A 25,864-nucleotide genomic window follows, 5' to 3' on the forward strand; every position below is an offset into this window, starting at 1 on the left:
CTTGAACAGTAAATCTGGATGGAAAATGAAGTCTTGTTTTAGAGAAGCACATTTCCTCCTATATTCCAAATTAATGGCACTTGTCAAGAGCATATGAAAAAGCATACATGCACATTTTTGTTTGTTTGTTTTGCTATAATGTGGTATACTAGCCAACATAAAATGTGAATTCTAGAGCATTGGACTTAGGAACCATTCAGTTTCTTTTTCCTTTTTGACATATTCGGTTTTAAAGATGGAATAATACTGTGGCTAGCATATTCTTTGTATCTTAATTTGGTTTAATGACCAAATAAAAACACAAATGACTTGATATTTTTTGTTGGAGTCTGACAAGGCTGAACTTAATGATTTATGAGCTGAGCTCTCACGTCAGAAAGCACTGTGCACCAATTGGGAGATCAACATATTGCCCTTAGAGAAGATGTATTTTTTTAAATTCTGAGATGTTTACACAGGTTCTAATGAGGAAACTAAGTGACATGTACATCAGTAACTCCTTTTGATCATTCATTTATGATGGATCCCATAAAGTATTCCTAGGAATTAATAGAAGCAGCATATAATTTCTGCTAGCATTTGTGGTTTGAAAAGTTTGTGGGAAACGCGTATTAATATCCCCTTATAAAACTGAATTTATCAGGCCCTTTGATTTGTGTTATCATCATCAAATGACCTGGCAAATAAAACATGGCTTATCCTTGAACAGAGGTGGCTGTAACTACCAGGAATCCATTATAATTGTAATCCCAATTGATTCCTTGTTAAAATGATTTTTACGTGCCAGAGAAACTTCAAATTTATTAGGTAGTAATTCATTTATTTACTTTATAACCCAATGAGTTGATAAAGCCCTGGTTAAAAGCCAGTTTTTGATAACCAGTACAGCCTTATGCAGATAACAGTACAGTTTTCATTAGGCTTTTGGGTATGTCATTAATAACATGGACACTTTCAGGACGTCCTTCCAAGACCCCAGATTGGGAATGACACATTGTACTACGGTTCGGTAATCACAGAAAGAGGGAAATGCCTGGGATAGAGAGTCATACCAAGAAAAATTAGAGCTTTTATACAGGAAGTGTTTCATTTCCCCCATGTAATGACATTTAGCCTGTCCACTTGCTTCTTCCTAATACTCTATACTGAATACGTTAAAGAGGCCAATCGTGCATTGATAGAAAAGAGGTGAGAAGTGTTGCTTGCAGAACAAAGTTTTAATTGGCAGATCTGCTTTTTGTTTTGTTTTGTTTTCTTGGTGTTTTTATTGTAGGGGAGATAATACAGTCCTTATTTTAGCAAAAAATTGCATATTATGGAAAATATGATAATGTATATTTTGCAGCACTTGTGTGTTGCTGTCTAGTCTATTATAATAAGAAAATGACTCTTTCCCAGTTAGCAGTAGGATAGTATCTATAAGTTATATTTCCTATCCTTCAGACTCAAAGAGTTTGTTTTTTTGTTTTTGTTTTTGTTTTAAGATTTTATTTATTTATTTGACAGAGAGAGATCACAAGTAGGCAGAGAGGCAGACAGAGAGGGTGGGGGGAAGCAGGCTCCCCACTGAGCAGAGAACCCAATGTGGGGCTCAATCCCAGGACCCCGGGATCATGACCTGAGCAGAGGCTTTAACCCACTGAGCCACCCAGGCACCCCTCAAAGAGTTTTTTTGTTTGCTTGTTTGTTTTACAGTACTCCAAGAGATTAAAAAATATCTTTTGCAGGTATGTCACTCAGTGTTTATAGGGCATCCCTATAAAATCCACAGTCATAGCAGAGAAACTGAAGAATTTTATCAGCGAATCAGGTTTTACTTTTTGAGGGTACATTTGCTTTTATTTTTTGGAGAGAATAAAACAAACATGGCAAATAAGAACTATTATTTTAATTATTATTTTATTATTTTTACTATTGTTTTTTATAAACACAGATAGTACCTAGATGAAAATGTCCTCTTGATAGTACTGACATTAATTTCCAGTGAGGTAGGGAATGCATTTTTTTTTAAGGGAAATTTACAGAGGCTGTGAACTAAAGGAACTTTTGTATGACTTGATTATAATTTCCCAGGACATTAGCTATAGAGCAAGATTTATGCCAGTGTAAAGGATTTGGGGGCTAGAAGGAAGTGTTGGGTAAAAATGATGTAAAGACAAAGGAGATGCAAATATAGCTGCGTATGGCATTGTGGAGGTACAGTACTCATAAGAAATCAAATCAATGACTAAATGCAATGTGATAGGGGAAATTAAAAAAAAAAAACTAAGACTTTTTCTGCCTGCAAGAAATTTTACATGAATTAAATAAATTAGACTCTAGCACTTAGCTTTTAATATACAGTTTCTCTTATGTGCAGTCCAAACTAAATTTAAAATTGTCCTCCTAGTCCTAGAAAATTTCCTCACTTTCATAATCCTTGTAGTAGAAAAATCTTTGTCATTTTAAAAAATTGAGACTTTGTGAATCTCTTTTGCCTGATTTTAGACTTCATAAGTTCTTCATTCTTTTTCTTACAACATCTGCACTCTATCTGCTGCCATGGTGAATTATTTGTTATAATTCTTTAGTCTTCAATAATAGGTAATTAGTGTGGAAAAATTCAGTGCAATTTGATGTGGAAGTTAAAGACCTCAAGGGAGTTCTTTAAGTGATACACCTGTCTCCTGGCTGGTTTTTCCCAGCTCAGTTTTGTGTTTAATGAAAAACATATTTTTGTTATTATAGCTGAGATTTTTATTCTTGATGCCATCCCTCATTAAGTGAGCCTTCCCTGGAGTGCCACTCGGAAGGGTGACTAGTGTTAGGTGTGAGACAGAGACATAAGAAATGACTGCAGATGCAGTCTACAACATTCTAGGGTAGGGAACACTAAATCTTATTTCCAGTTGAAGCAAATTTTTTTTTGTTTCACATACACACACAAAATAATTGTTTTGCCCTCAACATGTAATTCAAGATCCAGGCACTGGGGACCATTAACCTAGTGGGGCAGTTACAAGTTTTGTGGGACCGAAAATGTATACCATCTTGGGGTTTTTCTTCAGGAAAAAAGGAGTAGAAAATTATCTTATACTTGAAATTTTTTCAAAAACAAGTATTAACTCATTGCTAGAGACCCTCCTGAGGCCTTAGAGGAATCTTTGCTTAAGAGGCCCTGGAGCTTATGCATCATTAACTTCATGCCATATCTGTCTTTGGCTCATGGAATAATAAGAAATTGTTATTGAAATGATAATTTTAGATTTGAAAAGAGAGCTTTATATTGGCCCCAAACTTAAAAATATGTATGTATATGCTAGGTGATATAGGAAGGCAGAAATGGGACAATTCTATAGAAAAGGCCCAATATACAGTGCTGTTGAGACAAAATATGGGAATATGGGTCTCATGGGCCATGAAGTCAGTTTGTTTGGCAAGTTTCAGCTTCAGTGGTACTCTAAAACATAACCCATTTTAGTTTCTGTTTGTTATTAATTTAATAAGTAGCGGTGATTTAAGATGGCTCTTGCAGAGGAGCTCTGATGGCTGAGAATAGAACAGACCTAAAAAGCCAAGGAAGGAAGAGAGGAAAGCAGGGCCTGCTGCTCTTAAGTTTAGTCAGTGATAAGGAAGGAGACATGTGCATTTGAGTATCAATTAATAGACTGTATGTATATTAGGATTGTATGTATGTATATTCGTAGTGCTTGATAATTAATCCACAAGAACAGTGAAGCTGTTTTTTGGTTGATCAGAGTTTTATTTGTTAAAATAAGTAATTAAATAGTTTAAGGTGTATTGATTAATCAGTATATTTACGCCAGGCACTTAAAAATCACCATTTATACCATGAATATGAGCAGAAAGATAAAGCACCGTGATTCCACAAAATAGCTTCCTAGAAAAGCAATTAACTGATTTTTTCCCCCTAAGTTCACAGAAGATAAATGATGTAGGCTTCCTATTTCCTGTCACTCTTGGTTACCTTTGTATGAAAATGGATTTCTTCCAAATTAAAGTCGGCACCAGCCTGTCGGACGGGAAAGGCATCTGCAGAGCAATGTGTACATTACATATTCATGCCAGTCTAAATTTCTTAATTACATTTGAGATGTATAATGTTTTCAAATGGAAGTATGCTATCTGATTGCTCATTGATGAAACGAGGGTGTGTGGCCAGGCTGGAGGCTCGGTTTCCCTGTCTGTTGTGGTTTCATCCTCCCCATCATCATACCTCCGTCCCCCTTTACCCACTGCAGACTGAGGCCTCGTCCTGTGGGACAGCAGGGCTTAGTAACAGCACAGATGGTTACGCTCTGTGCTTCCTCCTTTCCCTGTAACGTAGGCCGTGCATTTTCTTAGCAAGGATGCGGGCAGCCTGCACCCCTTATACTTGGAAGAGTGAAGACCCACAACTTTGATCTCAGATACTGGATGAAAGCACTTGTTTTCCATCCTACAGATGGGTCACTCTGAAGGTCATAATGAAGGCTGGCAAGTGGGAATGTTTCCAAATTTTTTGGTACTTTTATGTTCAGCTGGTGAGGCCCTAAAGGTAAAGCGCTTAGCCACTTAAAAATAGCTTCTGTTTCCATAACCCTTTATTGAAAACTCTGAAGAAAGCATATTAAAATGTGTCTTGTGTAAAGGTGTCCGTGTCCTTTTCCATCCCCTTTCCTCTCTGGGCTCCTTTAGTTCATATTATAAAACCACATTTTCTAGCCATGAAGTAGGAAACTACTCCCAGGGATGTAGGTGTTGAGAGTGAGACCCAGAGGGAGGCCATTAGAAAGCCCCACTTTACTTTCCCTGTGTATTTTCTCAATTCCCATAAAGTTTCCTCTCCCGGAAAGCATCTGGCTGGATTATGGGACTATTTGCCCTTAAACTGCAACCTTATGTGTGTTGACTCCAAACCTGGGGCTAATCAAGAGTCCAGGCCTTCTGTGTTTGGAGTCACTAGAAGAGATGTTATGTGATCCAAGAGCCTCATCCACCCTGGAAAAAACATCGCTGCACAGTCCAATGACAAAAGCCTCTTGTTCTGTATTTCACCCGTTCATGCAAACTTTCAGATACACAGAGATACACAGTGGCATGATGATGGCTCTGCCAGAGGCAGGTTCAAATCTTGGCTCTGCCACTCATTAGCCATGTGGCGGAGAGCAAGGAATTTGACTTCTCTGGGCCTCAGTTTTCTTATGTGTGAAGAAAATGATAATATCTATGTGGCAGAGTTACCAGAAAGAGGAGTCAATCAGTGAGTTCAAGAATGTCATGTGCTTAGCACAGTGACATGTAGTAAGCATTCAGTAAATATTAGCTATATATTGTTACTCTAACAATTTCTAATAGAAATACCTCTGAAACGACAAAAGTAAACAAGATAAAGAAGTGAGGATATTATTGGAAGTGGTTTTGTGTGTGTGTGGGGGGGTGTGTGTATGTGTATGACCGAGAGAGAGAGAGGTGGGAAGGAAAAGAAAAATGAAATTCTGAAAGTTCTTTTTTGTTTATTTGTTGGAAATAATGGCAATCTTGGAGACTGGGATCATCCTGGATTAACAGAGCAAAGGCTGAGTGACATGATACTCCCTTATTTAATGCTTAGTCCCCTCCCGAGATTTTATTGCCAAGCCTGGGGTCAAACGTTCTCTTTCTGTGGGCTTTCCTGAGCTATTTTTACCTGTAGTAGAACATACCACACTTGAGCTTTATTTCCAGTTAAATGAAATATGAAGTCAACAAAATATGGACTAAGGAAAAGTGTTAAAATTTTCAGGAAGTAAGTATTTAGAATGACTCAGTGAAACTGATCTCTTTGAAGCCACACAGTATTAAATAACATGTTTAACTGGGCCGAGCAGAAGACTCACTTACTACCTGATTAACCAGCATTAGCAGTGCCTTTATAGAGGAGAGTGCAGGGTCCCTGCTGCTACTCACACATTCCATCCTGTAGCTGCACATGCGACAAGCCTTCTGCGGCCACCCCTGGACACAGCAGTTTTTTATTTTGGCCAAAGGTCAGGCTTTAGGATCAACAGACACTTGCATGAGGGGTACTGACTGGGACCTATCTCTGCATAATTGGTCTGATTTTAGAACAGAATGAGGAGTGTGTTTTCGGGAGCTAGATTGTCTGACTTGGACTCTTAGTCCCTTGGCTCACCAGATGACCCTGTGTCTCAGTGGAATCATGATTGTACCTTTATTGTGCTAGGACTGCCGTGAAAAAGTACCACAAATTGGTTGGCTTAACACAACAGAAATTATCTCACAGTTCTGGAGGCCAGAGCCCTGAAATCAAGTTGTTGGTAGGGTTGGTCTCTTCGGAGGGTTGTGAGGGAGAATCTGTCCAGGCCCTCCTTCCCTGGCTTGAAGATGGCTGTCTTCTCCCTGCATCTTTACATTGTTTTCCATCTATGTGTACGTGTGCCTACATTTCCTCTTTTTTGTAAGGACATCAGTCATTCCAGATTAGAGCACTCCCCCAAATGACTTCATTGTTAACTTGATTAACTCCATAAAGACCCTATCTGTATCTAAAATTTAAAATTGTGAGGGACACAATTCAATATAACAGTACCTGATAGCATTTGATAGCATTTTTTATGACTACTTAATAGATGTACAGTGCTTAGAATAGTGTGCCTGGTACATAGTTAGCACTTACAAATCCATAACAATAATAACCTGTGATTATTATTATAATTATTTATATAGTTCTCTTTACCTCACATTTACTTGCTAATGTGCTCAGCCCTGGATGGTTTTAGGGTTCAGAATCTGGAAATTGAGGTGAGGTGATGAATTTCACTAGACTATGAATGCAGTAAAAACAAGGATTTTGTTTTGTTTTTTACTGCTTTGTTTACTGAAGCGTCTTTAACTATACCTGGCACATAGTTTGTGCTCAGTAGGTATTTGTTGAATTAGTTAACTTAAGGCTATGGGGTGAAGGAAGTCACTCCCCTCCAACCACTGACCTCCTGTCCTTGGGGCCTCAGTAATTCTTGCCAAACCTTTTATGAGAAGAGAAAAGCCAAACACTTCCAACATATAATTTATAGCTGCTGTTACAAAGAGAAATGGGAACCATATTTACTGATGTATGTAAACATAGCCCATGTAAAATAAACCAGAGAGCTATATGCTGGCCTGAGAAGCAAAAGCCTAAGTCAGCAGTGGCTCTGCCGAGGATGTTATGTGCTCTGCCTCTTTTTCCTTGCTCTCCTTTGTTTGGTTGTTGTGAGCAGGAGCCCTGGCCTAGGGGCGGTGTGTACGGTGCTGTGAATGTGCTGCAAGCAGATGCTTCTCTTCTCTGGCCACATGATGTGAGCTGTAGCACAGGGATGTGGGAATAAGGAGCGTGAGGAGAGGAAAAGGGGACAGTGTTGGGGGAGACCACATTTTCAGACTTCCTGCCCTGTGAATTAAGTTTTAGTGGATTTAAAATAGCCTGGTGTACATGGAGCTCTTAGAGGTACTCCTTGATGACAATGGATACTGATTCCCAGAATGGCCCTTTATCCCTATATGTCATCTTGTGCTTCATGGATCTTGTGCTTCATGGATCTTGTTTCTGTCATGATTCCTATTCCACTTATTCATGGTAATGTTTTATTTCATAACCTATGCAAACATAATTCATATATTTACTCAGAGCTCTATTTATCTGTTGTCTGGGAGACATATCCTTCAGAAACATTGCCGGTTACATAGCATTTGGGTCCACATAGCCAGAGGCATGCCTTTAATACACAGTAAATGTTTGACTCCTTATCTGTGTGACAGAAGGCTAAGGAGTAGAAAATAGAAAAATGTGTGCATTCTGTTTTTGATCTGTAGAAGCCCTGGAAACAAATATGGATCAGCCGCTCCCCACTCCCCCCATTCTTGGATGTCTTGACAGTCTCACAGAGAGAGAGAGCATGGGTGATGGAAGGTCTCCTCCAGACCTCCTGTGTTTGACTCCCCTCTGTGACATCCCTAGTGAGGCTCCTCCTGTGTTCAGCTCCCATAGCTAAGAGGGAACTTCCTACCTCCTTTAGGCAGCTCTCACCCTTGCTTATGCTGACCTACAAATCAACCTTCTAGTAACTTGAACTTCTTAGCTGCCAGTGTGCCCACTGGGATTTCACATTGCTAACTATTTCATTTGTGTTTGTGTTTTATTATCAGTTCCTATGGGTTTGGTCCTCTGGACAGTGCCTCCCTCAGGGTCACTCCGCCCTTTCCCAATGGCATCAGAGTAGCTTAAATACAAGTTTTCAGAGGAGCATTCCTTGCTTCAGCATTGCGTGTCTCACTTGCTCCTTTATCATTTTGGTTTTTACCCTTTTATGATTTGTGATAAATATTATGGAAAAGAGTAAACGTGACTGGGTTCACACCCATAAAGGAGTGCAGACGGGTTTGAAAGATAGGGAGCAGGTTGCACTATTAAAAAGGTTAGTTAAGGGGCTCCTGGGTGGCTCAGTCAGTTAAGTGTTTGCCTTCAGCTCAGTCCTGATCCCAGAGTCCCAGGATTGGGCTCCACATAGGGCTTCCTACTCAGCAGGGAGCCTGCTTCTCCCTTTGCCCCTCACCCCACTTGTGCTCTCTCTCTCTTTCTCCCTCTTTCTCAAGTGCGCTCTCTCTCTCTCTCTCTCTCAAATTAATAAATAAATGAAGTCTTTTAGAAAAAAGTTAAAATAATCCTCATTAAGAAAGTGAGATTTGAGCAAGAAGAAGGTGAGGCAAGATTAGCAGGAAGGTATCTGGACAAAGAAGGAGTTAGCTGGAGTAGAGTGGATAGCTCAGCAAAGGCCCAAGTGAGAACATACCTCCTCACCCTGTGACACCAACAGGACAGGGCGCTGGTGCAGAATACACAAGGAGGAAGGAGGCAGGAGAGGAGCCCACATCACATAAGTCCTTTAGGCCCCAGCAAGGATCTTGGTGTTACTGTGAGTGAGAAGGGGGAGCCCTTGAGAAGTTCTGAGCACAGTGTCATGGTCTGACTTGGGTATTACAAGGATTGATCTGGCCGTCAGTGTTGCGAATAAACCATGATGGGACAGAGGTGGAAGCAGGAGATCACTTGGCAGATTATTTCCCTAATCTGGGGGAGAGGTGATAGCAGTTATGGGAATTAGGTGATAGCAAAGATAATGAGAAGGCTGGATTCTGGATATATTTTGGAGGAGAGTCGGTAAGAATTGACTGGTTGGGTGACAGATGGAGAGGAATTGAGGACAAATTTTTGACTTCTACCTTTGACCGAAAGATAGAAGCTGGTTTCAGCTGAGATGGGAAAAATGATATATGAAGCAGGTCTTGAAGAGAAGTGCAGGAATTCATTTAAGCTTATTGAGTTTGGGGTGTCCAAGTGGACCTGATGAGTACACATGCACATTGGAGCCACAAATGTGGAATTTGGTAGAGAAGGAAATATATATCTGGGCTGGAAGGTATAGATTTGGAAGTGGTCAGCATATGTGTGGTAATTCCTTGAGGCTGGATATGGTCACTCAGGGAGTGAGTGTGGCTAAAAAACAGGGCTGAGACCTTATGCATCCCTACATCAGGGGATTACTGAGAAGGGGCCAGCAAAGGAGACAGAAAAGAAGGGATCAGTCAGTAGGAAGAAATCAGTACTGTGTCTAGGAGACATGAGGAGAGAGGTATCAAGAAGAGAAGGGAATTACCGATTTCAATTCTGCCGATGATGGATTTAGTAACATGAAATTCATCAGTTACTTCAAAGAGTGTTTTGTGGGCCCAAGTCTGAGTTTAAGAGAAAATCAAGAGGAGGAATTAAAGACATTACATATAGACAGTTCTTTCTAGAAGTTTTGCAGCAAGGGGCAGGAAAGATTTTTGAGAGTAATATGTCTTCATTATAAAAATTCAGGTAAGATTAAGAACGTAAAGGAGAAAAACTCACAGTTCCTGCAGTCTGGAAATAGTCACAATTAACATTTTGGTGTGGATTCTTCTGGTTTTTTTGTATACTTAGACCTTCTTTACTGAATCAGGATGAAGTTATCATATATAGTTATTTTCCCAATTATTCTCCTTGCATGATATAACCACTTTGCCATGTCACTGAACAGTCTTTGGCAACATTCACTCTATGGTCTTTGCATCTCATTTAGTTGAGAGTTTCAGTAGTTTTTATCCTATGCAGATACCATAATTTATTACAGAATCCTTTTGTTAGGCATTTAAGCTGTTTTCAGTTTCTTTGCACTATTGTAAATTACCAAGTTATGAGTTTTTTAACATTAAGAAAGTGCACCTTTAAAAAATATACTGTAAGCAGTTCTCCCAGTTCCTTGATTAACTTTTGCTTATAATGTAGAAATTAAATTTTGTATCTTTCTTCCTTTTTAATTATGGTTAAAAAGGCTATTTCCATAGATACGTTAAAAAGTTAAATCTAATGTATAAAACCATAAAGGAACTAGATGAAAAGTTAGCCATCTGGAATTTATTTTAATATAAGGTAAGCCTTCACTTACTTGTTTATTTTTCCCCACAGTCATATTCCAGCATAAGTGATGACTCAGTCTGCCTTTTCTTTATAATTCAGTATGAAAAAAAGATAAATACTCCATCTTTGTGGAATTGTGAGGTAGCTGCGGGTGGGGATCTTACAGTGTAATTTCTTGAGAGACTGGAAATCTTAAATCAAAATGCTGTAGCCTTTCTTCAAGAGCCTGGCCTAAGTCATGCCACTTCCACAGTCTGCTCCAACCATCAAAGAGTTTCCTTTCTTTTAAGTTCCTATAGGGTCCATGCGTGTTATATTACCGTGTATTATTATTTGCTGTTTTGCCTGTCTAGTGTCACAAATACATTGGAATCACCTTGAGCACAGGCCCCGCTTCTCATCTGTTTGTGCCATTATTAGAAGAGGGTTCTATTAGATCCAGTACTTAATTATCTTGTCCCTGAGGTTTGGACTTTGAGTTTTTCACCTGAAAAACAAGGACAAATATGCTATAACTGGTTTGAATGATGTTAGGTAGATCAGTGACAGAAATAAAGACTAGAATGAAATGCAAGTATAGCATATAATCTGACCCAGGCATCATCCCCATCTACCTACAAGACCTCTTGCTGTTTCCTATGCATGCCATTTCCTTTCATAAATTCCTGGCTTGGCTTATGCCTGGAGTACTACTCTTTCCCAGTTTGCCTGCCAGGTTCCTCCTTCAGGTCCAGTTCCTCTTATAAGAAATGATAATAATATTTAGAAATTATAAAGTCACTACCCAGAATTGATTGTTATTAATGTATTGGCATGTTTGCTTTCCATCTTATTCTTCATATTTTTCTGCTTACCTACTCATTGTTTTTGTTAACATGTTATATGCTTTTTCAAATTATCTAAATAATGAAGAAAAAACAAATTTAAAAATCAAGTCAAATCCTACCATCCAGAAAAAAATTCCACAAATATAAAATGAATTTCATTCCAGACAACATTTTTTCTTTTTTCACCTTTCTCTCTTCTTATATTTCTTTAGTTTCACCAAATTTGAAGATTCTCTTGGGCTTCAGTATATATATTCTTCAAATATGCCCATCCTGTTACTTCTTGAAAATGGTTTGCTCTGTCTGTTTGAATACCTAAAGAATTATTTCTTTAAACTTCTGCAGCTTAATCAAAATATGTCTCAATATTGAGCGTTTCTTGAAACATAAATTGCTCTTTCAATTTTTCCAGATTAGTACATTCTTTCAGTTCAGGGAGTTTTGTTTTGATTCGGTTTGTTTGTTTGTTTTGTTTTTATTAAGTGTTTACACACATTGTTTGCACACACTCTTCTTGATTTACCTCTCAAGGAATTACTCTTGTAATTACTCATCTTTGTCTTTCTTATCTATTAGTTTCATTCTAATTGCTTTGACCTGTATTTTTTTCACCTGTATTCACTACTGTTTTCCTAAGCCTCTTCTGCAGGTCGATGATCAATTCTTTTTTTTTTTTTTTTTTTTTTTAAAGATTTTATTTATTTATTTGGCAGAGAGAAATCACAAGTAGATGGAGAGGCAGGCAGAGAGAGAGGGAAGCAGGCTCTCCGCTGAGCAGAGAGCCCGATGCGGGACTCGATCCCAGGACTCTGAGATCATGACCTGAGCCGAAGGCAGCGGCCTAACCCACTGAGCCACCCAGGCGCCCTCGATGATCAATTCTTGATACCTATTCTATTTCTTACTATGTTGATTTTTTATTTATTATTTATTTATTTATTTAGTTAGTTAGTTAGTTATTTTATTAACAAAAACTTGTGCCGCCGCGATTACTTTTTTTTTTTTTTTTTAATTTTATTTATTTATTTGACAGAGAGAAATCACAAGTAGGCAGAGAGGCAGGCAGAGAGAGAGAGAGAAGGAAGCAGGCTCCCTGCTGAGCAGAGAGCCCGATGCGGGACTTGATCCCAGGATCCTGAGATCATGACCTGAGCCAAAGGCAGCGGCTTAACCCACTGAGCCACCCAGGCTGCCCCTCCCCCCCGCGATTACTTAAGTCATTCTCTTCTAAGAATTTGTACAGTTTTACTTCTCAGTTTAATTTTATTATTTGTAAAATTAGTTTATTGTTCTAATTCAGGGTTTTATTTTTCATGAGAAAGTTAGAAATCAGGCTTTTCTTCTCTTTTACTATATAATTTTGGATCTTCCAATTAATGGACATTTTCTAGTACCAAAATTCTCAGAAGAAAAAAGAAGTATGAACATGGTGCTGTTTCATGTGAAGGATTCTAAAAACAGCAACTTAAAAACAAGATAAAAGCTTATTTTTCTTAAATTATAGATCTGAGGTGGAATGGTGGTTCTGGTCTGTGACATCCTGTCATGGACTTAGGTTCCTTTCATTCTATAGCTCTACCATCTGTAAGAGTGCTACACTTGTCCACCTGATCCAAGATGGCCCAGGTTCCTTTTGAGCCCTCAGGAAGAGGAAAGGGAAGGGGGAAGGCATATCTTGTTCTTCAAAGTTTCAACCTAGAAGAACCACAGACGATTTTCCCTCACATCTCATTGATCTCAATTAGTTACCTGGCTGTCTTAGCTTCGGGGAAGGCTGAGAAATCCATCCAGACTTTATGCTGGGTCACCATGTGTTCAGATAATTTTTTTTTTGTGGATAAAGGCATGAATAGATATTAGGGGAAAAAAGCAGCCTCCGCCCTCTCGTACTTATTACTTTATATCAGTGGTTATTTAAGGGTTTGTCTCATGATTTTTGTGAGCCTTTCAAAAGAAGGAATCCTTTTCTCCATCCTCATTTCCCCAGTGCCCGAGTCCCACATATAATAAGTTGTTCAATAGTTTTTTGTTAGATAGTTGTTTTTGAATTAAAATGACACAATCCATATAATTTTTTGAATTTCTGGATGAATGGGGTCTATAAACTCATAAAGTGTTCTTGGAACATTATAGAAATTTTTGACAAAGAGGACAGGGCTCCCTATTATATTATTCTAGTTTGATAATTGTCCCCGAAATCAATGATAGCTACAAAGTATATGAATTTGATTGAAGTAAGTATAAATATCACCAGTAATATAGGCTCTTCTTACTCAATATGAAAATGTCTTTGGATAATAAGTGGATTCCTATCTAAATTCATGAGTTTTCTTATGACATTTGGGTTAAGCCTGAAATAGATTAATCTTTTTCTGATAAAGTCTCATAAGCTGTGATTTCTCTGGTGACCACATTTAATTAGATATTAAATAAACTGCTTATCTTTATACCAACAGGTTTTATGACAGCATTTTTTTCCTGAGCTGTATTTCACAGATTAAGTAGCTAGCAGTAGTAAAAAATAAAATAAATTTTTTTGGTAACCATAATATCCTTAGATTAGAAATTAAAATATGCCACTTTTTAAATGAAAAATAAATATCCAAGCTTAGATTTAAAGAACAGAAATGGTAAGATAGTTTAAATATATATACATTCAGTGCAAGTAAATTCACGTTGTTTTTCTGAATACTATTTTACCCCTAGAAATTGGCTTTTTTTTTTTTTGTAGTGGAAAAAATTCCATTTAATCTGCAAAGGCTGAAACATTTTTGTGATAAGGCTCTGAAGGTTTTAATTAAAAACTTGAATTTTCTTTCTTTCCTTTTTTTAATGCTAGACATTACAGTAAGGTTCTCCAATTCCAGTATACCAATGACATCCTTACCTGTTTTTCCCCCAAGTGTTGGTGTGAAGAGGAGAGACTTGCAGTTCTTGTGGATGCTAATTTAATCTGCTGTTTTAGCAACTGGAACACCACAGAGATTGATTTGGAAACACCAGATGACCTTTTGTACAGATCAGAGCAGCAGACTTTCTGAGTTGCCTTCAGTACTGAGATCCAAAAGGAAAAAAAGATCAGCAGTTGTCAGATTGCCTAAAGGCATAAATTCTATAACAGGTTTAATTTTTCTCAGTTCTATTCTGTTTCCTATGAGCACAGCAAAGTTTTAAAAGAGACTGTTTCACTCTCCAGAAGTTTCTTTAGTTCCATCAAATTGAAAGTGAAATGATTTTTACTTTTCGTTGTCAGTCCCTTCACCTTCCCCAGTGTACTTCAAGTGACGGAGGCACAGGGAGAGTGAGTAGCGCAACCTTGCTGGGGCAAAAGCTGATGACTGAACTGGTCGACTGGGCTTCATCTGAAGTCCTGGCTCAGACTTAGCTGGCATATATCTCACTCAGATTTGGTATCTTCAGACCTTGGTGGTTAAAGGTTAAAGAGCATCCAGACTGTGGTGGTTTTTTGTTTTTTGTTTTTTTTACTGAATGCTTTCTGGGTATTTTTATTTTAATGGTTTAAACTCAGGTCGACCGCAATAACATGGTTCCAAGTTATTACTGGAACTTGATGTGCTGGGATCATCTTGGACTCCCTTTCTTTATCCATACCATCATATCTTGTTGATTTTTTTTGTTTTTTTACAAGTCTCTCATACCCTTCTAAATCTTAGTGCTACTTTCTTATTTAACTTTCACTTTGTTACTAGCTTTTCTAGCTTTTGAATGTTCATCTTGTCAACATCTCTTTAACAAGCTCTGAGTAGCACTGTCTGTTTAATTAACCTAAAGATCCATTCACCTCTTTCTCACCATCTGAAAATGGTGGACAGCTCTCTATTCCTTGTAGGATATGGAACATTTTATGGACAATAGTACGTTAAGGTAATTTGACTTCATAATGCCTTTAAAATTTTTTAACTGTGATGAAAAACACATAGCCTAAAATTTGCCATCATAACCATTTTTTAAGTACACAGTTCAGGAGTGTGAAATATATTCATGCTGTTCTGCAGCAATATTTTATAATTCTTGAAGGTTTTATTCCCCTCTGTACTGAAGAAAAATGTAGATTCTGTTAAATCTAACATAGATTTTAAAGGATTCTATATTTGAAGGCTTAAGAACTTTATGCCAATCAACTGAAATAATGATGTGCAATTAAGTGGCGGCCGCTGTAGTCTTCCTTGACTTCAGTTATGATTGTGCTACTCACTTTTCCTTTCTCTGGTGTATCTCAAAAGAGCAAGGATGAGCTTCACTCATGTTTGGCCCTTAGTAACTTTTGTTGATTGGCTATGTGGGATGCTAAGACCATTGTTAATATGGTCTTTTCTTGACCATCTTTCCAAGAATAAAGGGTAGTTTCATGATGTTCTTTTCAATGAAACACAGTTCAACTACATCAAGAAAAAATGGCTAATATTGTTAACAGTCTTCCATCATAGCAATTAAAATGAAAAAGAGAACATGTGAAAGTTGGAAAATGCTTTTCTAATATCTGTTAATGATCTTATTTGAGTGAATTACTTGATTTCATTTGCATTCTTACATGCCTTAGAACCAAATGAAAGAGAAAGTTGGATTTTGAAACAATTTTTAAATAGTGGGCTAGTTGCAAATAGAACAACTCACTGCAAGTCTTTGGTCAATTCTCTGAATCTCTCTGGACTAAAGGTGTATTTAATTAGACTCTGTTCCAAAGATTTTGATTCCTTTACATGATGTACCAGTGACCAAAGTAATAATATAAAACAGTGTCAGGCTTAGCACTATATTTTGTTTCTGGGTAATGCAAAACAGAACCTTTTACATTACAATAAAACCTTAAGATTATAATAAATTACAATAAAATCCCTTAAGATTATAGTATAAAAAATGTCACATAAGAGATCAATTAACTTTGCATTTTACACACTGAATTGTTGGTATTCTGGATTCTTACTCTTTTTGCCCTGTGCATTTTCCCCAGAGTTGGGAGGGGGATGCTTTATTCATTCCAATGATTTCCTAGACCATCTGTATGATTACAATTATGTATCTCTGGTCCTGGCCTTCCTTCTAAGCTGAAAGCCATATTTTTAACTGCTTGCTTTCTTTTTCTTCTTAATTTTTTTTTCATTTGAGTATAGTTGACACACAATCTTGTCTTAGTTCCAGGTATGTACCGTAATAGTGCTTCAACTTCTCTATACATTATTCTGTGCTCACTAACTGCTTTCTCAGTATGCCCCTATAGATGTTTTTGTAGGCACCCCATACTTAAAATGACCAGTACTGATATTGCCTTTCTGCAGAGCAGACTTGTTTGAAATTCTCTGTCTTGGTTAAAGGAGCACCTTCCCCTGGGTCTCTAGGCTAGAACCTTTGAAGTCATTCTCATTTGCTATGTTTCCATAATTCTACCTTTATTCTATCATGAATCACTTTTTTTTTTAAGATTTTATTTATTTATTTGACAGAGAGAGATCACAAGTAGGCAGAGAGGCAGGCAGAGAGAGAGAGAGGAGGAAGCAGACTCCCTGCTGAGCAGAGAGCCCGATGCGGGACTCGATCCCAGGACCCTGAGATCATGACCTGAGCCGAAGGCAGCGGCTTAACCCACTGAGCCACCCAGGCGCCCATATCATGAATCACTTTTAATCTGAGATAGCCTCTTGTGTGGAGTGGCCATCCCTGTGTTTTGTCACCTATTGGAGTTTTGCTATGAAGCTCTTTCAAATTTAGTGCAACATCCACATCATTACCAGACATGAACTGCTAAAAAAAAATATTTTGCTAATGAAGAGGAAATGAAAAGGAACAAATAAATCTGATCATGTTACATTCTTGCTCCAATAGTTTTTTTGTCCCCCCACTTTCCTAGAGCAGCATTTTACCAAATGTATATTATGAATCTCTGAAAGGACCCTATAGGATGTAGCATTTTCTAAACTTATTGATCAAAAAGCATTTCGTTCTTTTGGGGTGTGTGTGTGTGTTTTCCCCCCAAAGTGACTGAGGGAATTGGTATTCTGAGAAACATATCCTAGAAAATACCCATTTAGAGATAAAACAAAACAAAACCAAACCTAACACTTAGACCTAGCATACAGCCTTGCCGATCTTATATCAGCTTACCCCTCTAGCTTTAACCTCATGACACTCATAAGCCAGGTTTCCTACGCTTTAGCTACCCTGAACTTGACGGCTGTGTTCCCACCCCCAACCCCCTACACAACATGCACCTTCCTGCCTTTATTCTTTTACCATCGGTTTTTCCATAGCAGACATCCACTCACCCCCATCAAGGTGACTGTCACTGTAGCTCTTGATCATCTCCTCTGTGAAACCTCTGCTCCTTGTGGAATGACTTGCTTTCTGTTTCTTCACAGAACTTCTTGTCTCTACCGGCTCCCCCCTGCCACTGCCGCCCACCATGTATTAGCTATCCATTCATCTATCCGTCCCATTATGTTTTTATTAGGTTCACAGAGTTCTCGTTCATTAGTCTGTGAGCTCCTAGTCAGGCTAGTGCCCTGTTTTCCTCATCTTTACATCCTTGGCATAGAGTACAGTGCTTAAAATGCAGATACTTCATTAATTAATGTCCAATTAGATTAAAAAAAAAAAGGAAAAGCTTTAAAATATCACATAGCCGTTCTTTTTAACCAAGGATTCATAATGTTTATAAGCAAGCATTATCCTAGCCTAGAGTTTGAGAAAGTAATATACCTTGCATCTTACAGCCTGTCAGAATTCTGGCTGGACATTCAATTCTTAAAGAACAGAGAATATGGGAAGCCTTGGTGGCTCAGTTGGTTAAGGGACTGCCGTCAGCTCAGGTCATGATCCCAGAGTCCTGGGATCGAGTCCCACAAAGGGCTCCTTGCTCAGCGGGGAGCCTGCTTCTCCCTCTGCCACTCTGTCTGCCTGTGCACTCACACTCTCTCTCTCTCTCTGGAAAATAAATAAACAAAATCTTTTAAAAAAGAAAAGAAAAGAACAGAGAATACATTTTTAAGAGGCATAGGTAGTGCAGGAGAAAGCTTGTAAATATAAGCTTCATTTGACTATCAGTGGAGAAGTGTCCACACTCTTAAGAGTGAAGAGGAATTTGAAATCGTAATTCCATTAAGGATACAGATCTAGTTTCCTTAAATTATAATTACAATGGAGTTCTTTAAAAGAAGTAAATGCCCATAGTTTGGCATAAGCAAAAGTTCAAATAATATTGAGTACTCATAAATCAAAATTTAATGAGCCCTGCATGGTCCTGGGTCACAAGCTAGATCTTGGGCTGACAGTCAGAGGGGATGTGTGGGTGGATCTAAAGGAGCGGTCACCAGGTTGGCTGTTTGCGGAAGCACTGCATGGGAAAGTGAAACCTGGTGTTATTTCAGCCCTTCAGCAGAAACCAGCTTGTGGAGAGTTCCATCGTGCTACATCCAAGTTCTCTGGGGCTCTTACTTATAAACGTGAACCCCAAATCGATTAACAAAAAGACTGTGAATAATGTTTTCCATATCCCTTCTTTTAGGTATGTTTTAATAGTAATTATTGTGTAGGATCAAGCTATCAGAAGAGAATTCAGCCTTGGCAACAATGTTGAACTAGACGAACAAACATGCAGAAAGAGGTCAGAGAGACCCTCCTCTTAGGCTAGGAAAGTGTTTTTATGTCTTTGACCCCTGGTTCATACACTGGATGGTCACTGTTTGAGAAGTGCAGCTGTGAAGCCACTTAAAGTAAAGGGCACGTGATTGTGTTTGTAAATCAGCTGCCGGTGTTGTTCAAAGCCCTAGCTGGGAGGAGAGTGCAGGAAACACCGCCCTCCCCATCAGCCACCACAGCTTGTTTAGTAAGTTTATGATACTCTGATGCCTTAATACTTATTTACAGCTTAACTTGCATCTGTAAATTCTCAAATTTGCAATTCTGAATGGAACTGCCACCACTATTTAATGTACCAGGTATACATTCCTGAACTATATGCATTAGATATTTTGGTGGGGGTACTGTTTTAAGTTTAATTTTAAATATGAAGACTTTTAGAAAATATGATGTCAACTTGGTTAGGTGTTATGTTTTATGTTCTACTTTCAATTAGTTTATTTATATCTGTGGATTTCTAAAAAGGATTATTGTTGGGGGCGCCTGGGTGGCTCAGTGGATTAAAGCCTCTGCCTTGGGCTCAGGGGTCGTGATCCCAGGGTCCTGGGATCAAACCCTGCACCTTGGACTCTCTGCTTAGCCTGCTTCCTCCTCTCTCTCTCTGCCTGCCTCTCTGCCTATTCTCTCTCTCTCTCTCTGTGTCAAATAAATAAAATCTAAATAAATAAATAAATAAAAGGATTATTGTTCTTTGGGTAAAGCAGTATAATAATATGTCATTTTAAAAATGCTCTTAGAACCACTTTTTACTGAAAATTACATGTTTAGAACTGCTTCTTTGCTTTAAATTATAGTACTGGTAATGAAATACACAAAAATTGATTTAACATTCTTACCTTTTGGGAGGATAATCAGTTTAACATATTAGACAAGAGACTTTCCTAGAACATTGTGCTGTTAATTTAAGCCTAAACATTTGGCCAATTTAGGCATTCAAAAAGAAAAACACATGACTTGATAAATATTGTTAATAAGGACACTACTGTAACAGTGTCAGGAAGCTTGTGAACACTGCATGGATTGGGTCCTATGAAAAGGTTAGGACTAACATTGGTGAACAGGTACTTATTGTTGATGTTGAAAATCGTGAAGTTCGGTCCATGCCTTGTCTATCTCTTTTACTTTATTTCAGTTTATATTTTTTTATTTCTTGTGGAAGTACAATTTATATGTAGAAAAATGATCCTGAGAATACAGCTTGAGGAATTTTTACAAATTGAACACATCTGGCGTAACTGGCATCCACAGTAAGAAATGGCGCACTACCAGACCCCAGAAGCCCTCTTCTGCCCCTTCCCAGTAATGACCCTACTTACCCAAGGGGGACCACTATCCTGACTTCTAACAGCAAAAGTACTTTTGCCTATTTTTGTACTTTATATTATTGGCTTCTTTTGTTCAGCACTTTGTATGTGAGACTCATCAGTGTTGTGTGAATTGTAGACCGCTTTCTCATTGCAGTGGAGTGGCATTCCATTAATTTGTCCTTACCTATCTGTTTTTATTATAATTTTATCATTTCATTAATTTTATTTCTCTGATTTAATGGCATACCAATCTACCTTTAAAAAGTTCAAATGCTGGGACGCTTGGGTGGCTCAGTTGGTTGGACGACTGCCTTCGGCTCAGGTCATGATCCTGGAGTCCCGGGATCAAGTCCCGCATCGGGCTCCCAGCTCCATGGGGAGTCTCCTTCTCTCTCTGACCTTCTCCTCATTCATGCTCTCTCTCAAGTAAATAAATAAAATCTTTAAAAAAAAAAAAAATAAGGGCGCCTGGGTGGCTCAGTGGGTTAACGCCTCTGCCTTCAGCTCAGGTCATGATCCCGGGATCCTGGGATCAGGCCCCGCGTCGGGCTTTCTGCTCCACAGGGAGCCTGCTTCCTCCTCTCTCCCTCTCTGCCTGCCTCTCTGCCTACCTGTGATCTCTCTCTGTCAAATAAATAAATAAAATCTTTAAAAAAAAATAAATAAAAAGTTCAAATGCTATTCCTTTTACTGCATGTGCCATGCAATCCTTTAAAACATGGATAAATGAGGCAGCAATAAATTTTGCAAATTTTACAAGTAAAAGAAACTGGTAGTGCATTTTCATTATTTGAGAGAGGTCATGTCCATGGCAGTGCATTGCAATTTTGAATATGTAAAAAGAAAGTGAATCTGGTAGAATGCCAAAATAAATTTAGTTGAAAGACGATGACAGAAATATATTTGTACTTAAGGTTTGGACATTGCCTTATACTTTACCATTGACTAGATGATATTTTCAAGAGAGTATCTTAAAGCAGAAAAGGTAGATTTGGTTTGGTTACCCAGTATGAAATATCCAGTATGTAAATGCCTTACATCTGTGTATTTGTTTTGCTGCAGACATAACCAGCAAGAGTTTAGTGATGAAATCTGTTCTTAATTATGAGAGCAGCTGTTGGAGTGGTAGCCATTTTTTTTTTCCCTCCTGATGTGAAGTTGCCTGATTTACTCATTTTTGCCTGCATTTTTCAGGGCTGCTAGTGCAGAAAAGGGCCCCTTTGTGAGAGGTTGCAATTTGTTTTCTGTATGAGAGCCAGTGCAAATGGACTGAATCTGCACAGCAGGGTGGTTTTATCTGTCCTCCTCATGCCCTGCAAGCTGTCCTACCTCTGCTCAGCACCAGAGACCTATAAAACCACCCTGCAAATGAGGGGCCCGTTAAGTGTTCTGGCAAGAATCTCAGGCAGCAAGCAGTTCAAGTGAATTAACTAGGTCCTTCTGATGGGGTGGGGGGTGGCAGAGTTGGACGATACAGAACTGGAACAGATGGTATTAACATACTATTTTGTTTTTAGTTCTGTAGATTTATTAACATACCTCTTTCCGTTTCTATTCAGTTACTTTTCCATCCATAGGGCTATAGTGTATTTATGATCATTTAGGTTACCAAAATAAAGCAAAAACACGGTTAGATAATCTTTCAGATTATTTCATACACAATCTGCATGCTAAACCCAGGCCTTCACAGAAGGGGCCTATTTAATTTCTCTGGATATTCACAGCATACTAAAATGAGGACTTGGGATGACACTGAATGTGGAAGCTGAGTGAAGAGGAGCTTTCATTATTAAAATTTTCTACTCTGGTATATAAATAGACCTACTCTAGGTCTGAATTTAAAAGCTTCATAGATTCCTTTCATATACAGAAATCAGTGAATTGTTTAGTTGAAGTGATTGATACCTATATATCAATCTTAGTTGCATTGAACATTTGTTCACTCTCCACACTATTTCAACTCTTGTCACAATTGCCTTAGCACTTGAAGCCTGATGTTTGAAATATTAGAGGGCAATTTCTGCTACACTGTAAAATTTAAAAAATAAGAGACAAAAACAGAAATGCAAAAACAAAGCTTACCCTTGACAAACTGGGAGGAAAACACTTTTACATTTTATTTTATGTGAAAGGGGAAAGAATGTTTCTCATGCTTGAAAACCAGTGTTTTTGTAAGCTTTGTGAAGTGGATTTCTTCTGAAATTAGTGAAATTAAAACTAATGTTGTTTAGATGAAGTTTTCTGCTCTACTGGCACTTTCTGGAGCCATGTAGTCCTATTATTGCAAAACCTTTGAGTGCTCTGTACTCTAAACCTTCTGGAAAGTGCTTGCCTGGCAGCGTTATTTCCTTTCTTATTTTAATTAAATACAGACAGGCACAGAACAATTATCTGAGTAATTCAGTCCATTAGTGTTGCTTTTACAGAAAGAATTCAGGGAAAGGTGAGTTTTTCTCACCTGAATTGTCCAGATAATGTTTCTGCCTTCTGGTCAGCCTTCCCCCACAGACGCTGCACAACTGCAGACCTGCAGCTCAAGTCTCTGCCTCATTAGCAGGGATTTTAAGTATTTGATGTTGTTTCAGGATATATTAATAACAAGAACAGTAATAGTATTAACAAAGACATTTAAGAATAATTCACAAGTGATCCACCAAAAAGTGAATTATATCATCTTGGATTAAGGAGAATACAGAAAGATAATCCAAGATATATGGAGATCATCCTTTACATGAATTTTGAAAATTTTAAACCATGTTGGAGAGTGGAGGAAATGGGTCAGATGAAGAGTAGGCCCCATTCAGTTCTGTTTCCTCTACCATTGGGATAGATGGTGACTGTTGGCTTGATGAGATGGTCCTGTTCAAGGAAAACTGGATTAATCTCACACTTGTACAAGGCTCCTCTGATTAAGCAGAACTTATATTTCATCTAATATATTTTAAATCTCTTATGGTTGGGTTCTAGTCAGGCATGGACACATGAGTAGTTCTTAAAGGGGCTGAAACTCTTGTCTTTATTACCAGTTTGTGGATTATCCCGTGTATGTCTGGTTTGTCCTTGCATGAATTGTACGTACACATTGTGACAAAGATTATGCCCTGTCCCTCAAGGAGACTATCTGTATGTAGCAGTAACCTGAGTAATTGTCAGAGAGTGAACAGAGCTCAGAAAGCCCAGAATGTTCTTTTTCTTCCATTGTTAAAGCCTCTTCTTTTCTTTAATTAGGAAATATTTTTGTGTCCTTTTTGATTTTATGTTATTTTTTATCTTAGCTCTCTACTTGATTGCTTGGTTTTCAGTTTCAGTTTGAGTTAAATGTTCCATGTTTAATGTTTTCTGCAAATTTCTAGTAAATTTAATATCCTGGGCCCGCGGTGTGAGGGAAGTTGGAACATCATCAGACCTGGAGAGTCATAAGGAATACTGCCAGTAGTTAGTTAACATGCCAGAATGAGACTCAGAAATTCAAGTAACTTAGTGAGTGTGGTTGCTCAGGCTGGACTGCCTTTTTCTGTTATGTTTATGTTCCTCTGGTTAGGTCGCCTTAGAAGTCTAAACTGAATCCCAAAGGATGGCCGTTTGTCCTCGACTGCCTTTGCTTGCTGGTGTGTGGCTCCTGTGACTTGAGTAAGAGCACTGTAGAGCTAGTGTCTTTGAGGCATTGCTGGGTCCTGATTGTGAACAGCAAAAAAACAATAGAAATTACTGGCATTTTTTTGTCTTCTGATAGTTGTCAGCCAAAGGCTCTCTTTTTCAAAAAGTTTTAGTGGTTTTATATTTTAGGTGTTTAATTGTCAGTGGACAAGTTCAGAACATTAAATAAGTCTGAGTATTTTAAGTGGTATAATTTTCAAGGACACTTTGAAATTCAGATGAAAAATGACACAGATATAAAGGCCTATTCATTTGAGTTTTTAAAACATGATATCAGGGGCACCTGGGTGGCTCAGTGGGCTAAAGCCTCTGCCTTCAGCTTAGGTCATGATCCCAGGGTCCTAGGATAGAGCCCCATATCGGCTCTCTGCTCAGCAAGAAGCCCCCCCCCCCCCGGCCGGCCGCCTGCCTCTCTGCCTACTTGTGATCTCTGTCTGTCAAATAAATAAATAAAATCTTAAAAAATACATTAAAAGAAAAAAATATCAGATTTAAAGACGAATGACAAACAGGAAAATTTACAGTCTGTTAATTACTTGAAAACAAAGGATTCTTAAATATTATTTAAAAAATCACCACAAACATTTGCTCTAAAAGAAAAATGGGCAAAAGTCGTGAATAGATAGCTCACAAAGAGAAGATATCCAGCTGTCAAAAAAAATATCATATGGAAAATAAACATAAAGACACACGAATGAAAATATCAGTGTCTTAATATGTTGCCCATCTAACTGGCAAAAATTTAAAAGCTGTGAAGGATTGGGAACAGTCATTCTTGTAGATCCTTATAGAAGTCTACATTGTTAACTTTCTGAAATGTGATTTGGAGTGTGAGTGAAGAAATTGAAAATGTTATCTATAGGAATGTGTATCACAGTTTCATTTAACACATCAAGGAAGTGGGAAAAAAAATCCCTCAGCCCTATGTGACATTAAAATATGATTTTGTGGGACGCCTGGGTGGCTCAGTTGGTTGGACGACTGCCTTCGGCTCAGGTCATGATCCTGGAGTTCCGGGATTGAGTCCCACATCAGGCTCCCAGCTCCATGGAGAGTCTGCTTCTCCCTCTGACCTTCTCCTCGCTCATGCTCTCTCTCACTGTCTCTCTCTTAAATAAATAAAATCTTTAAAAAAAAATGATTTTGAAAAGAACTTAATGTCATGAGAAATTTTTATGATACATTAACAGAAAAATAAATATATAGAATAGTATGTAGAAAATGATCTCGATTTTATAAATACATAGTCTGTTACCAGGGCTTACTTTGATTGGTGGCATTATAGGTTATTAAAATGTTTCTACTCTTTTTCAATTTGTTCTTACAATGAACATGAATTACTTTTATAATCAGAAACAACTCATGCAATTAAAAAATAACCCTGCAACTTAAAGTTCCCTTAAGTTGACTATAAAAATGTGTTATGTCAACAAATATTTTGTTTAAATAAAATACAGTGACTGAAAGACACATTTTTTTTTATATAGTATTGATCTGGATAAAAGAAAACTGATACACATAGCAGTTACCCAGGGAGTACTAAATAAGAAGAGAACACCTGGCCCTGTGCTTACGGTTAGCACACCTGGCCTTAATGGAATCAGGAAAAGAAAGGCAATTGCCATAAATCGAGTTCTTTCATAGAGTGTCTGTCCTTGAAATCTGAAAATTGCCATGTATTGAGAAAGAGAAATCATTGCCTTTCTTCATGTCCTTCCAGTGCAGTTGTCCCACGGCGTGTCCCATCTCTAATTGCCACCCCATGCACAGTCGTGCCAGAGTGTCATTATAGCTGCAGTTAGAGCAAAGAAAACATTGACACTGTGTCTGTTAGTGCTCCTTTTGTGTCTTCTGTCCTGGCACAAGGGCCAAGTGTGCTAGACAGTCCTTGAGGCTGAAATGAGACTGTGGAACAGCGGGGAAAGGCAAGCAGCACAATATTTATTTCCGTAAGTGAC

General features: G+C 38.2%; 1 protein-coding gene across 7 annotated transcripts in view; it reads left to right on the top strand.

Moving 5' to 3' along the window:
• Nucleotides 1-25,864, top strand: part of AFF3 (ALF transcription elongation factor 3) — a 576,277-nt gene that overhangs the window by 134,236 nt on the left and 416,177 nt on the right. The window lies entirely within an intron of this gene.

This window comes from Mustela lutreola, chromosome 9 (assembly GCF_030435805.1).
Source record: "Mustela lutreola isolate mMusLut2 chromosome 9, mMusLut2.pri, whole genome shotgun sequence".
Classification (NCBI taxonomy): domain Eukaryota; kingdom Metazoa; phylum Chordata; class Mammalia; order Carnivora; family Mustelidae; genus Mustela; species Mustela lutreola.